The sequence below is a fragment of the Phacochoerus africanus genome, chromosome 13 (genome assembly GCF_016906955.1).
Source record: "Phacochoerus africanus isolate WHEZ1 chromosome 13, ROS_Pafr_v1, whole genome shotgun sequence".
In the NCBI taxonomy this organism is placed as follows: domain Eukaryota; kingdom Metazoa; phylum Chordata; class Mammalia; order Artiodactyla; family Suidae; genus Phacochoerus; species Phacochoerus africanus.
In genome coordinates this window covers 23,336,148-23,352,379 of record NC_062556.1, presented here as the reverse complement: position 1 = coordinate 23,352,379, position 16,232 = coordinate 23,336,148, and the positions used below count along the sequence as shown (strand labels likewise).

At 42.5% G+C, this 16,232-nt stretch overlaps 1 protein-coding gene across 3 annotated transcripts in view; it reads right to left on the bottom strand.

The window, feature by feature from the left end:
• ENOX1 (ecto-NOX disulfide-thiol exchanger 1) overlaps positions 1-16,232 on the bottom strand; it is a 659,885-nt gene that overhangs the window by 430,417 nt on the left and 213,236 nt on the right. For 2 of the 3 annotated variants that reach the window (XM_047756005.1, XM_047756008.1), the window contains exon 3: positions 13,277-13,422. The exons of the other annotated variant lie outside the window; for it this stretch is intronic. The gene's annotated coding sequence lies outside the window, so the exon portion shown is untranslated. The remainder of the gene's footprint in view (positions 1-13,276; positions 13,423-16,232) is intronic. 3 annotated transcript variants of the gene reach the window in all.

The window sequence follows — 16,232 nt, the reverse complement described above, 5'->3', positions numbered from 1 at the left end:
CCAGAAAGGGTATGGAAAAAAGGAACCTCCTATACCATTGGTGGGAATGTACATTGGTACAACCACTATGGAAAATGGTATGGAGCTTCCTAAAAAACACTAAATGTAGAATGTCCATATGATCCAGCAATCCCAACCCCAAACAAAACTATAATTCCAAAAGATACATGCATCCCTATCTCACAGCAGCACTATTCACAACAGCCAACACAGGGAAACAACATAAATGGCCATCAATAGCTGAATGGATTAAGAAGACGTGGTACATGTAGACAATGAAATACTACTCTGCCATGAAAAGGCATGAAATAATGCCATTTGCAGCAATATGGATGCAACTAGAGATTCTCATACTACGTGAAGTAAGTCAGAAAGAGAAAGACAAATACCATATGATATTACTTCCATGTGGAATCTAAAGTATGGCACAAACGAATCTATCTACTGAACAGAAAGAGACTCATAGATATGGAGAACAGACCTGTTGTTGCCAAGGGGGAGGGGGGAAATAGTGAGATGGGCTGGGAGTTTGGGGTGAGTAGATGTGAACTATTCCATTTAGAATGGATAAGCAATGAGGTCCTACTGCACAGGACAAGGAACTATATCTAATCTCTTGGGATAGAACATGTTGGAAGATAACATGCGAAAAAGAATGATATCTATGACTGGGTCACTACACTGTGCAGCTAAAATTGGCACATCATTGTAAATCAACTATAATTTTAAAAATACATAAAAAATAAATATTAAATAAGAAAAGCTTCCTTGATTCTCCCATCGGAAATTTCTCTTTGTGCTAAGCACCTGAAACGCGCTCTCTCTCATTCTCTCTCCCCCCTTCCTCCCTCTTCCACAGAACATGTCTTTAACCCTGAATTACAGCTATCTCTACTTGTCAAGCATGACTTCTCCTACTAGACTAAAACAAATTTGATGAGAAGCACCCTGTCTTGTGTACCTTTGTATCCCAACCATCCCAAGCACAGATCCTTACACACCTGCATGTGTGGTGCATGCACACACACAAACCCAAAATATACAAGTAAAAAAGCATGCTGAAGACTTTTGAGAAACGGTTTTCCCTACAATATTGCTGTGTGTGCAGAGAATGAAGAATTAAGATCTGAGAAGCAGCAGGGTGGTAGCCAGCCCCACTCTCAGCCCACAGCTGAATCATGGCAGCATGAAACGCACTCAAGCTTCTGACTGAGGAAGTCTAATTACCACCAGCTAGCCAGTCAGCTGACAGGAACGGCTTCTGCAGAAGCCAAAAAGCCACTAGAACCATCACTTCAAGGCACAGGGGTGGGAATGAGAAAAGCAGGCAGGATGGCATTGCTGGTTTCATTACATGGTTGGTTTGGAAGCAGGTATTTCACACACCCACACACCACGATGCACACTCATCCTCTTCCCATTTTCATTTTCATGAAGCCCAGATACTAACCTGGGTTCTAAAGTTTCACCAAAAATGAGTAAGCCTGTACGACAGCCATAACATCGAGTCTCAAAAGGGACGTGTAACTTGTTATACGCAACTGGCTCAATGGTCCTATTGGAACTGCACCAGGAGGTCTGCTAAGAACAGAGTATTAAACAGAGCAGAGACTAAGGATATAATGTGAGAAACTGATACCAGGTGAGAACGGTGCAAAAGGGCCCTATTCCAACCCTTGTTGATACACTTTTTGAGAAAAGGAGTTTCAACAAACCCGTTACCCTGTTACCAAGTGCCATTTCAAAAGCAATGAAATCTCATGAAATGAGAACTTTGTGGTTCACTCTGAATACAGGAGTTGCCGTTAAAGACCACGTAAAACAAAGAGGTTGACATGCCTCATGCTCTCCTAGCAGGAAGTATAGGAGTTATTTACTTTTTTTGCCTGTCCCTCACATTGATCCAACCCTTGTTTGGAACGGGACCCAACTAGGATCCATGAGGATGTGGGTTCGATCCCTGGGTTAGGGGTTAGGGACCCAGCGTTGCCATGAGCTGTGGTATAGGTCACAGACGCGGCTTGGATCCTGTGTGGCTGTGGCTGTGGCGTTGCAGGCTGGCAGATGTAGCCCGGGAATGTCCATATGCCACAGGTGCAGCCCTAAAATGCACAAAAAAAAAAAAAAGATGCCCACCCTTGGTTTTCCTCCTCTTCTTCTCATGTTCCCTCATCTTTGCAGACCCCTCTTTCTCTATCCACTCTTCTATTTCAGCGGTCCCCAGGTGTCTAGACTCAGCTGTCATTGCATCTCATGCCACAGACTCTGCCATTTCAGACCTTACTACTATTCAGCCCCAAACTAAAATCAAAGTCTTAGGTCACTAAAATCTCTATCTCCAAATGAGCATCATGTACCCACCTGTCCCCAACTTACTATCAACTGCACAGGCACGAGCTGAATTCACATTCTTCATCTCTACGAAGAGAGAATCAATGTTGGTCCCCCAAAGGTGTCCATATCCCAATGCCCAGATAATATTGCCTTACAAGGCAAAGGGGGATTTGGGAGATGTGATCTGGTTGAGAATCCTGAGGTTATCTGGGTAGGCTCGAAACAGCCACAAAGGCGCTGACAAGAGCAAGGCACAAGAGTCAATGCTGAGTGAGTTAATGTGGCAAAGGCGTGACTGGCCACTGATGATTCTGAAGACAGAAGGGCGCCATGAAGCGAAGACTGTACCCAGCCTCCAGGAGCTGCAAGAAGCAAGGAAGGATTCTTCCCTAGAATGTCTGGAGGAAGCAAAGCCAGGTTGACATCTTGATTTTAGCCCAATGAAACCCATTTCAGACTTCTGACCACCACTGTAAGATAACAATTTGTACTATTGCAAAGCAGTACTTTTGTGGTCATTTATTACAGCAGCCATAAGATACTCATGTCACCAATTCTCTTCTCACTCTATGGTACCACCCAGAAGCATCCTTAGACTCATCAATTGCTCTTGCACATGACTTGCCAAGACCTACTGACTCTGCCTTGTAAACTCTTCCTGTTCCCTCCCAACCATCTGTTCTCATCTCCCATGGGTACTGGCTGAGACAGATCTGTATCCTGGAGTCTTCACCAGTCTCCTGAATCTATTTAGGCCACTCTCTCCCCAACCACAACCTGAGCAAGTTCAGTCTTCAAAATGTCCCTAGAGCATCTTTACAAGGCACAAATCTGATCAAGTCTCAAGCCAAATGGCTCATCACTGACACCCCTTCTAACTACCTGACTTTAATCTCTGTCCTCTGTTTAAACTTTGTGCACCATGCAACATTCCATTCGTACTTGGGACTTCATCTTTACCCTGAGTTCCCTCACTGCTTGGCTAAGTGGTAAACTCCTCCATAGCTTTCAATCCTGAGCCAAATGTGCTGGCAAGCCCTTGACCGTGACCTCCTTGAAGGCTGGGACCTCTCTCCATCTCTTTGTCAGTGCCTAGCTCAGCCCTCACTCTGAACAAGTAGGAAGGACAAGGCTTCTATTCTCTGGCATAGGCCTTCCCTATCCTTCTCCTAGCTCTCACTCAAATCAGGGTTTGGAATTACGCTGAGAATGAACTCAGCAGGACACCATGCCCCCACACCCCCTATATTCCCAATGAGCAGGTGCTACATTTGAGAGGTGATACGAGAACAACCCAGCCTGGCATCATGGCCACTTCTTCCAGCGCTAAGAACTTTACCTTAGAAGATACATTTAGGACAAGAGACATCTGTCAGCCTCAATTCTGCTACCAAGCTATCCTTACGCCAGCTCTACATTTTCCTTCCTTGGTTATAAAGAATTCCACTTTCATTCAGTTTGCAGCATAGATAAGTTTTTACACTTTCAAATAATTTTCATTTCTTTTCTCTGGCCCACATCCAATTTCCCCATATAGGGTTTCAAATAGGGAAATGAAAATTAGACTCTAATATGGATTTTATCAATGTCTAACACTGTTAGGGAATTATTTCATGATTCTTATGTGCTATATTCTGGTTAATACAACCCAGATCATGTTCGCCTTTTTGATAATCGTCCTATATTGCCGACTCACTTCCCTGAGTAAGAGGGTAAGAATGACTTTTTACCTGCAGAATACTTGTACGTCAATTCCATTCTTTATGATGGCTAGGGTAATTTATCAGTTTCTTTTTCTAGAATAATAAAAACACTTACATCTTTGCAAAGAACTGTCTGAGGCACTGACAGTACAGTTCATTTCGACGTGACGTTCCACTCTATAACTGGGACCATTTGACTCAAATCAGAGCCTCACCAAGTTCTCTAGCAGTTTCCTTCGCTTTTAAATATAGGCTGTATGTTTATGTGGACAACAACCTAATTCAAAGTAAAAAGAAATACACATCTTCTTTAACTATCAGCTGATACGACTTCACTTTAGAAGCCATAATCACAGAAATAACGATATGGACAGACCATGCGGAAATGGTTTTAGGAGTTATCCTCTGATTTTGTTAATCTGTTTATTTTTCTCATTTAAGTCTACAATGAGAAAGACAGAGTTGAGAGAAGTGGATTCCTTCTAAGTTAATCCACCTTTCTGATAAAGTAATGAAAACAAAGGTGCAAATTATTGGAAGTGAAATGGGATAAGATAAATTTTTAAAAAATGTAATTTCTAATTGGCTCCTGGAAAAAATTCTCAATCCAGTCTAAGTATGTTTCTATTAACTTAACTACATTAAGTACATTTCTCACAACGACCTCATAAAATTGAACCGGGCACATCAGAAAAACATTTTTGACATCCTATAAAGGCATATTCAATATTATCTCATTAAAAACAAAACATGGAATGTGAGTGGATTTGGAGTGGAAAAATCTGGATCCCAGCCTTAGTTCCTTTGCTCACTATCAGATCAAAAGAGTCACTGTACCCTTCTGGAGCTCGATTGCTTTTATTCGATAATAATAATCAATAATCAAACTAATACTTAAACTTTGTCGTCTTTCCTCTGCTGTGAGACTATGGCTGAGGAATCCACATAACACTTAAAAGTATAAAGAATAAGACCAAAACACGAACCCGTGATAGGAACCAGTATCATCGATACAACAGTGCCTAGTACTCTGATGCAAGGAAAATGAGGATATATTTATTATAACGCACTTAGATAAAAGCACACTGCTGAGCTCTCCAAAAATGAAGGAAGTGAATGAAAGATGGAATCCACAAACTAAAATCAGGATGGTAAGGAAAGCCTGAATCTGAGGCTTCCCTGAGGACAGATGACTGAAACCAGGTACCTATGGCCTTGGCCATTAATGGGAGAGAGAGGGTTGATACCCCTGAGGTTCCTAAACTCACCATCTACTGGAAGGAGCCCATTCTCAGTGAAAGCAAACCCTGTTCCCTCTGCAGAGGAAATAGGAAGCCTATCTGTCCCTGCACTCCCAGGATTTTAAAAAGTAATAATAGGGAGTTCCTGTTGTGGTGCAGCGGAAACAAATCCAACTAGTATCCAAGAGGATGCAGGTTCGGTCCCTGGCCTCGTTCAGTGGGTCGGGGATCTACAATTGCTGTGAGCTGTGGTGTAGGTCACAGATGTGGCTCGGATCCTGCATTGCTGAGGCAGGATGTAGGCCAGTGGCTACAGCTCTGATTCGACCCCTAGCCTGGGAACTTCAATATGCCATGGGTGCAGCCTTAAAAAAAAAAAAAGCAAAATAATAATAATAATAATAATAATAATAATAAAGCTAATAAATTTCCCCCTTAGAATATACAATAGGAGACCAGCTGTCACTTGAGTGTGGACTTCAAGTCTACACTTCAGAAAACCCCAGGCCAAATAATTACATAAAAGCTCTCCTACGTCAGCAGTACCCCTGGATGCCCAGCTGAAATACAGGCAGGTCTCCTCTGGAGAAACAGCAGCCTCAATGTCTTAGGCATCTCAGGCTTGCAATAAAAATACCATAGACTGGGTGGCTTCAACAAGAGCCATCCAGTTCTCCTAAGTCTAGAAGCGGGAACTCTGAGATCAGGGTATCAGCATGGCCAAGTTCTGGCGAGAGCTCCCCTTCGAGCTTGCAGAGGGTCACTTTCTCATTGTGTTCTCACATGGTGGGAAGACAGACAGAGATTTCCTTCTTCCTCTTCTTATAAAACCACAGCCTTAGGGGATTAGGGACCCAGCCTTACAATCTAACTTCACCTCAATTTCCTCCTAAAGATCCCATCTTCAGATACGTAGTCACACAGGGAGTTAAAGTTGCAACATATGAATTTGGAGGCGGACACAACACCTTAATATAGGCGCCTTGTAATTCCCATGGATTAAATTCAGGCAAAGATGAGTTCATAATCAAATGCTACAAACGGAAGGCCAGGAAGCAAATCACCACAGGTGAGGGTAAGAAGCCCCAGCAAACCGAAGATTCGAAGCCTCGATGACCTCAAAGATTAGCATTATCTGATGTAGAATATAAAATATTTGTGTTCCAAACAATTAAATGAAAAAGAAAACATTTTTAATGTGCAAAAAAATGAGACTATCAAAAAACATTCAGGGTCAGAATAGATGTTTTGGAAAAAAAAAAAATTAGGAGTTCCTGTCATGGCTCAGTGGAAATGAATCTGACTTGTATCCTTGAGGATGCAGGTTCAATCCCTGGCCTCGCTCAGCGGGTTAAGGATCCAGCAGTGCCATGAGCTGTGGTGTAGGTTGCAGACACACCTCAGATCCCATGTTGCTGTGGTGTAGGCAGGTGGCCACAGCTCCGATTCGACCCCTAGCCTGGGAACTTCTGTATGCCGCAAGTGCAACCCTAAAAAGACAAAAAAAAAAAAGATTGAAATTAAAACTGAACAATAGGTTAACACCACAAACTTGAACATACCTGAAAAAAAAAATCCTCAGTGAACTAGAAGACAGGCTTTACAAAATATAATGCAGATTACAGAATAAAGCAACAGAGAAAATGGAAAATGTGAAAGTGGCTGTGAAAAATAGACAAAAGAAAATGACAAGAAACGTATTACAATTAAAGTTTTCTTTATCAATAGATACCATAAGGAAAGTAAAGGGCTAATCCACAAATGCAGTCGAAGTAACACCCCAAAAGGATGTTATACAGAATATATTAAAATGCTTTTAAATCAAAAGATCAAGACAGCCCAACTGAGGAATAGGCAAATGTCAGAAACATATTTCAAAGAAGAGGAAGCATAAATGCCCGATAAGCTTATGAAGAGATGCTCAAATATCCAGAGAAATTTAAACCATGAGATACCATTTGACTGCTAAGACTCGGAAGAAATTTAAAAACTCGTCGTTTCCAAATGTGGATAAGAACTCCAAGCATTGAGAACTGGTAGAAAATTAGTCTAATCACTGTAACAACTTTAGAAAATAATTTAGCATCTTATTTGAAGATGTACACATCCACAGATGAGTCATTTCAATGATTAAATATATCCCCAGAGAAACATATGTACATATGCATCAGAGACCTGAGAAAGGTCAAAGGTCATGACAGCACTGTTTACAGCAGCAAAAAAAAAAAAAAAAAAAATCCTGTCCATCAACAGATCATTAAAAGCTTTTGGAAGAGTTTATATTTCACAACAGTGAAAGAAAAAGAAGAGTTTATATTTCACAACAGTGAAAATTAATGAAGTGTGGCTTCATTAATAATCCCCATCTCAGGAAAACAACGTTGAGTTTAAAAAACAAAAAAAAACAAAATAGAGTATCACTTTATATAAACTTCAAAAACATATAAAACAGTATGTTGTCTAGAGACGCATACACATACAGAAAAAACCTAAGAAAGAGCACAATGATCAAAGGAAAGACGGAGGGGAGAGGATAAAATGGGAGAAGGGCATGGATGGAACTGGAGACTCTCATACTAAGTGAAGAAAGTCAGAAGGAGAAAGACAAGTACCGTATGATATCACTTACATCTGGAATCTAATATACAGCACCAAAAAAAAACCTTTCCACTGAAAAGAAACCCATGGACTTAGAGAAGAGACCAGTGGTTGCCGAGGGGGAGGGGGAGGGAGTGGGATGGACTGGGAGTCTGGGATTAACAGATGGAGATGGGTCTGTTACTTGGAATGGGTAAGCCATGAGCTCCTGCTGTGCAGCACTGGGAACTCTATCTAGTCACTTATGATGGAGCATGATACTGTGAGAAAAAGAATGTACACATCTATGTGTGACTGGGTCATTGTGGTGCACAGTAGAAAATTGGCAAAACACTATAAACCAACTATAATGGAAAAAATAAAAATCATGAAAAAAAAAAAAAACTGGAGAAGGGGACACAGGAGGCATGTGGTTTATGTCTAGTGTTCTATTTCTTAAGCTGGGTGACACACACAGCTGCTGTTTTACTATTCCTTACAATGTAAATATACGTTGTGTATTTTTCATGATATGTATAAACTATTTCATTAAAATTCCTAAAAAAGCACTGCAGAAGAGCATGAGCAGCAAACACTGAGGAAAACTGGGTACTCAGCCAGGTATGTCTTTGATTCCTTCCCTCCTGCATCTTCTCTTACCCTCAAAGGCACATCTTGTAGTCCTGCCCACAAGTCCTGCCAAGGAATAATCAAGCTTTGGGCTAACAGAATTTGAGGGAGGACTTCCCAGGGAAGCTTTGAAGTTGAAACACCAGCTTTGGCTTTGAAGCCCTCCCAATAACCCCCACATGTGCAGGTGTCACCTTCTCCAGGTAGCACCCCCTACCCCCCCAACCCCCCGACATGGCTCCTCAATGGAGGTAGCAGGAGCAGCCTGCAGACCCCTTCAAAAAGCCTCCTGGAGCCTGTTCTAGACTAATTACTCCTAATTATCACAATGCTCTGTATGCCTTTTTCACGGTGGATGGCCGGCAAATTTTTAATCATTCATCTTAGTGGGGGAAAAAAAAATCATTTGACCATCTTTTGTTTTTTGGGTTTTTTTGTCTTTTTTTTTTTTTTTTTTTTTTTTTGCTATTTCTTTGGGCCGCTCCTGCGGCATATGGAGGTTCCCAGGCCAGTGGTCGAATCGGAGCTGTAGCCACCGGCCTGTGTGCCAGAGCCACAGCAACGCGGGATCCAAGACGCATCTGCAACCTACACCACAGCTCATGGTGTTGCCCAGATCATTAACCCACTGAGCAAGGGCAGGGACCGAACCTGCAACCTCACGGTTCCTAGTCGGGTTCGTTAACCACTGCACCACGACGGGAACTCCTGAACATCTTTTGGACTAGACAGGCAATGTGAAAGGAATCCAAGAAAAAGTGCCGGTACAACTTCTTGTAATTAGATATCTATTTAAATGTTCATGACTGCCAGTTTTTGCTGACTTAAGGGGACTGTCAAAAGTCCTGTTTTCTTACGTCATCTGTAGAGTTTTTGTTTAGCAGCATGTTGCGTGAACTTAATAAGGCACATCTTTATCTCTATTGAGGCCAGATCTGACTGTACTGCTGTGTTCTCTTGAACTCAGTTGATGGTGACATAAGCTTGGGAATTTCCACGGCATATATTTTTTGGTTTACTATTGCTTCTCTCATCTATCATGTTAGGAATATGTATTTGTTTAATTTAAAAAATAAAGGTTCAGTGACTTCTAGATTTAAGACTTTTGTGGCTGTATGCCAGCAGATCCGTGTTTCCGCAAATACTCAGTCCTTATAACTTCGTATATTTGCAGTAATTTAAAATCTTGAGTCTCTAGGACAAGTAAAATGTGTGATTAAGTAACTTATGGGAACATTCATGTGTTTTTGTTGTTGTTTGTCTTTTGCTTTTTAGGGCTGTACCCACGACATATGGAAGTTCCCAGGCTAGGGGTCAAATCAGAGCTGTAGCTGTCAACCTACACCACAGCCCCAGCAATGTGGGATCTGAGCTGCGTCTGCGACCTACAGGATAGCTCATGGCAACGCTGGATCCTTAACTCACTGGATGGGGCCTGGGATCAAGTTCTCATTCTCATGGACACTGGTTGGGTTCATTACTACTGAGCATGAGGGGAACTCCTCATTCATGTAGTTCTATGCATAGGTGATCAAAAATACTATCACCGTTTTAATAAAACACACACACACACACAGACAGACAAAACAAAATCCTAGGGCTAGGCTATTTGATTTACTCCTGATGAACTCATAAATAATAGGACATCAACACATCTACTAGAATGTGATTTAAGTTAATCCCGCAAATTAGTTTGGTTGGATTTTTTTTAATTTTTACATCAGTATGCAAGAGTTATTGCTATAGATTTTTCTACACTGAAAAATGCCATCTTAATGGAACATATTATAGAAAGAAGGAAGGGAAGGAGGGAAAAAAGGAAGGAATTAGATTTTTGCTAAAACAGCCTACGAAATTCAACAAAGCCAACTTCAAGCGAATTGATATTTGCCAGATTACTATCCTTTTCTGCAGAGGAAAGGTCCCCAAAATGCTGCTGTTTATCATAAACTCTCCTAAAGTCAAATTCAGATCTGCTAGAGTCAACAATCCTTCGGCACCCTAAAAATCAATTTCAAGCAGAAGTCGCTAATAACTATTCCTTTGCCTGATACCCACACAAAAACAATTTCGCAAATTCTCAAAGTTCAACTTAATATTCTCTACCACTGAAGTTCTCAAGAATATTAGTAACATTCATAATTACTCAGTAACAATATGTGACCAGTGTTTCATACATTAATGGAATAAACACCAACTGACTGCAAGACCTGCTAGCATAAATGGTTTAAAATCTTGGTTGGACGTTGTTTTCCCGGGAGAGCAGCAGTCTAGGATCTGGTAAAGATTGCTTCCTGAAGTGACTTCCTCATCTATTTACCTTCCTGCAGGTGGTGTGGACCTACTGTTTCATGGACAACCAAGGGATGCTACTGTTCTGCCCTGAATGCATCTGCAGGTCTGTGTCCTTTGAAAGGACCAAAATGAAGAAACGCTTCTATAGCCTTAGCTACTGATGAGATCAGAAACACAATTATTTGGGGATGCGGTGAGCAGAGAGATAGCAGGTCTGGGACACTGCTGTAGGAGGGTCCCCTGCCCCCCCAGGCTCCTGAAGCAGCTGCAAAGTCCCCGTCTTCCTCCTCTTGGTTACCCTGCCTGTGGTGAAAGCCTTAAAATAAATTTGGCAAATAAAGAAACGTCTCTTTCCTTTTAGCAGATGTACTCTATTAGTTGAAGCAATCACAAGGCAGCCCAGATTTAAGGGGAGGAAATAGAGTCCCTTAATTTATTTCTTTTTTTTTTTAAAGCAGCACTTCTGGAGTTCCCCCTGTGGTGCAATGGGATCAGCAGCGACTTGGAAGCGCTGGGACGCAGATTCGATCCCTGGCCCGGCACAGTCAGTAAGGATCCTGCATTGCCACAGGTGCAGTTTAAGTCATGACTTCAGCTCCGATCTGATCCCTGGCTCAGGAATTCCGTATGCCATGGGAGGCCAAAAAAGAAAAAAGAAATTCAAAAAAGCAGTGCTTCAAAACCTTCAAAGCTTACCTGGAAGGTGAAGCAAATTGGGAAGGAACTATAGAGATTGCTCCGCGATTAGCAATAATCAGAAAAGGAGGGTGGGGGCAGCTGCACCCTCGGGGACTCATTCACATCTGTAATTCTATTGCCTCCCCCAACCCAGCACCCACAGGCACCCCTTTTCAAACAATTTGTCACCCTTACCCTGGGGGACGATCTTGACTATTCAAAATTCAATTCAGGAGGTCCCGTTGTGGCTCAGTGAGTGAAGAACCCAACTGGTATCCATGAGGATGCAGGTTCGATCTCCGGCTTTACCCCATGGGTCAAGGACCCAGCGATGCCACGAGCTGTGGTGTAGGCTAGCAGCTGCAGCTCTGATTTGACCCCTAATGTGGGAAATTCCATATGCCACAGGTATGGCCCTAAAAGGAAAATAAATAAAATAAAATAAAATAAAACTCAATTCCCAGTCAGGATGATCAGTAAATATTAGTTATCGGCATTCCTCCTCCTCTTCCTCTTGACAAATGCATGACCTGCTCTGCACAGAAGTTGGGCAATGGAGTTTAGAAGCCCACTGAAACTAGAAGTTCAGGCAGTTGAATTCATCTGGGGGTTTGGACCACGGTGCAATCCTCTAACCTTCCAGTTCTAGGGAGAACTCTACAAAGGTGGCCAGGAGCTGCAGTTCTCTTACGGAGCCCCATGGGCTCTTGGGTGGGTGAAGGTGTGTGGAATTGCAAAGAAAAGTGGGCGGAAGAAATTCTCAAGACAGTAATTTGCCCCTTAAAATAGTTCTCCCTTTGCAACCTTGAAGATGGAATCGAGGGACATAACACAATCCTTAGAAGTGCAAGAGACAATTTCCACCGTGAATAACTGAATGGCCGTGAAGAAAACAGCAACCGAGTCAGATCTACAGAGATCAAGTCCATCTTTCCACATGCACTGCTACTGGGGCCTGCCTGCTGTAATAGCGCGAATAAAGATTAGTCTACACACACACACACACACACACACACACACACATCATCCCTCAGAATGGCATTTCCATATAAGGAGAGTTATATTTGTATAAAACAACATGTTTGAAAATTACAGGCAACGTAACCACAGTTCCTGAATTATTCTTTTGTTTGTTTAGAACTTCGGTTCAAAAGGCTAATTAGTATTTTGTGCAAGTCGTAGGAAGAGGGGGCCAACGCAGGACCCACAGTATCTAATCTTTGGCTGATATAGTAGGTGGTTTAAGACATGCCGGGGGCTATGCGGCCTTCCATTGATTATCTCACTGAATTTGCACCACAACCCTGGGGAATGGGTATAATTATCTCGACTCTACAAATGAAGAGACAAAGGCTAAGAGAATCTACATAATTTCCCAGGTCCCATAGCTATTACCGGAGCCAACATTCAAACCCAGGCCTAAGCCCAAACCCTATACTTTAGGCTATACCCCTGTTTATTGGGAGAGGGTGCGTGTGGAGGCCAAGTAAGTGCCCTGCTCCAGGCTCCTTTCAAGAAGGAAAGGAACCTGCTCGGCGAGCCTGCCTACCAGACAGTTGCTGGTCCTTTGCATCCAATGTGGCATTTGTCCAAGATCCCTTCCCAGGGCTTCTCTCCACCCATCTGAGCAGGATGAGGCCCCAGAATCGGCCTGTTTCCATCAGACCTGGGATTCCTCTAAAGCCACACAGACACAGAGCGTTTCTGCCCCTGCAGAAAGTTCCATTAAACTGCATTGCCCTAAAGAACAATTTCTGCTTAAAGGGATCATCAGGTGGAAAGCTGCCCAGATCCACAGCGGAGGAAAAAAGGACTTACCTTAGAGGCACTTCGCATTGAAACAGTCGTCTCAGATGAATCTGCAGATATGGCAGAAGGTTAGAACAGGGGTCCAGGAGGAAGGCAGCAGGCAGGGATCTCGGGGGCCTCAAAGACACGCTGCCTCTCTGGGACTGGTCCCACAGCTGGGGAAAGAAAGAGTGTCTTAGGAGTTCCCATTGTGGCTCAGTGGCTAATGAATCCGACTAGGAACCATGGGGTGGCGGGTTCAATCCCTGGCCTCGCTCAGTGGGTTAGGGGTCCGCTGTTGCCGTGAGCTGTGGTGTAGGTCACAGATGTGGCTCAAATCTGATGCTGCTGTGGCGCAGGCCAGCAGCTGTAGCTCTGATTAGACCCCTAGCCTGGGAACCTCCTTATGCCTTGGGTGCAGCCTTAGGAAAAAAAAAGACAATTAAAAAAAAAAAGAAAGAAAGAAAGAAAGAAAAGGTGTCAGAGAGGGGAACGCTATTAGTGGCTATTAGTGGAACCAACATTCAAACCCAGGCCTAAATCCAACCCTTAGACCTCGGTCATAAGGGGTCTGGCAGGCAGGATTTTCTGTAGTTTTTGAGAACAAAGTGGAACTAGGAGCCACATGAGGTCAAGGTCTAGGGAGAATAGAGTTTTATGGAGGAACTGCCAGGCAGAAAGAGTAAGTTACACTTTTTTCTTTATTGGTTTTTCCTACACTCTTCTTTCTCCTTGATTATGTGACTCTGATCTTCTTATTTAAAAAAAAAAAAAAAAAAACACCATATTGGAGTTCCTATTGTCCCTCAGTGGTAACAAACCTGACTAGTATCCATGAGGACACAGGTTCGATCCCTGGCCTTGCTCAGTGGGTTAAGAATTCGGCATTGCTGTAAGCTGTGGTGTAGGTCACGGATGCGACTCAGATCTGGCGTTGCTGTGGCTGTGGTGTAAGCCGGCAGCTGTACCTGTAGTGTAGTGTGATATGAATGTGGTGTAGCTGTAGTGTAGTGTGTTGTAGGCCTGTAGCTGCAGCAGCAGAGTTGACACAAGCCTGGGAACTTCCATATGCCACAGGAGTGGCCCTAAAAAGACAAAAAACAAAACAAAAAACATACTGATCCTTGTTTTCCTGCTCCCTTCCAGTTACCAGAAAAAAGTATGCCCGCAATAAATATTTTATTTCTTTTGTCTTAGACTTTTTATGCTCATTAGTCTTCATACAGATTAACTACACATTGAAATATTTTTTGTCTCAAGAAGAATTACTGCTCAACGTATATTTTTTCAATATATATTGTTCTCCTTTTAGGGCCCCACCTGCGGCATATGGGGTTGGGGGTTCCCAGGATTGGGGGTTGAATCAGAGCTGCAGCTGCCAGCCGACATCACAGCCACAGCAATGACAGATCCAAGCTGTGTCTGCAACCTATGCCACAGCTTGTGGTGACGCTGGATCCTTAACCCACTGAAGAGGGGCCAGGAATCGAACCTGCATCCTCACGGACCCCATGTTGGGTTCTTAATTTGCTGAACTACAATGGGAACTCCAGACTTACAGTTTTTGGAACATGTATCATGACCATCAGGAACATTCTTTCACTGGGTCATAAAGTCAGTGGCAAAATGAGGTTTTACTTTTTACTTTCATCAGAGGTAGGCAAATATTGCCTAACATGAGCTTTCTTGTATAAAATAAAAATAAAACGTGCAACAATCAAATACACTTATAAAATATGTATATACAATTTCCCTTTCTGAAAAGCTATAATCGAGGCAAAGATCATTTTCTTAAAACAATCAACTTTGGGAGCTACTTGCAATTTAATATCTGTTCTTTACCAATCAGTAGCCTGCAATTGGTACCTAAGCCGTAACATGAGAAAATGAAAGATCCGTATTGACAATTTTAAATTCTGTAGTTTCAATTCCCAGTTAGGCTCTTATTAACTGGTTCTGTGGATTTCTCATCAAAATGTGTGGCATTAATACATTCATCTAAAAAGGCAACTGAGTATTCCTATAGAGCTTAAAAATACAAACTTCAGAAACACAGATGCTCTACCAATTTCTCACTCCCAGCTAAATCCATCACTGAGCTTTAAAAAGATTTCCCAACTGTCAAGGACAAAAATAAATTAATTAATTAATGGCATTTTCCATTCACATCTGGCTCTCTCCCCATCTCAGGCATGTCGATATAGACATTAAACATCTGGGCAGGGGGAAAGGAGCTCTTTGGGAGATGCTGGCTACCATGACAACCGAGCATCCATCTCTCAAACAGCGTGGTCTCTGCTCATCTACTTTTAACACCACTGCAGGCCTTTCGTTTTTATTCCAAAAGCCGGGAGGAGGTATCATTTAAAGAAAAATCATCATGGTAAATAATATTTACGTGTCCTATGTTCCTAGAGCATGTTGCTCTTGCTTCTGTCCTACTTCACAGTGATGGGCAGGACAAATTCTTTCTAGTTGCAGTGAGGCCCTTAAAGTAGTTTGGACTTTATGGCTTTTAGAGGGAGAAGTCCTCTAAAATGACTCACGAGCCAGCTCCTAGTGAAAACGTCCTGATGAAAATGCTGAAAATTAGGCACCATTATTTTTCCTATGAAGAAGCCTCCCTTCTGGATGGCCACAATTTTATCAAGATTCTAGATGGGATAGCGTATGGAAAGTAATAATTCTAGCTTCTGTGTACTAATGGTTTCTAGATATTGGGTATGCAATACCCTGGTTAAACTTCATTGTATATTTATTCATGAAAACCACATATTAAGACGGTATTCTTGACATCTCAGAGTTACAGAAACAAAACTGCAGAGAAAGGTACAAGGACAGCACTCCAAGACTATTCACTGAACACCTGCTATGTGCTAGGCACCAGGAACGTAATGCTACAAAGCATGATGGCATGTCCCGACTTTCAAGGAGCTAGTCATGCGTGGGCAACGGGCAACAAACAGCTAGTGGGGGGCAGCGTCAG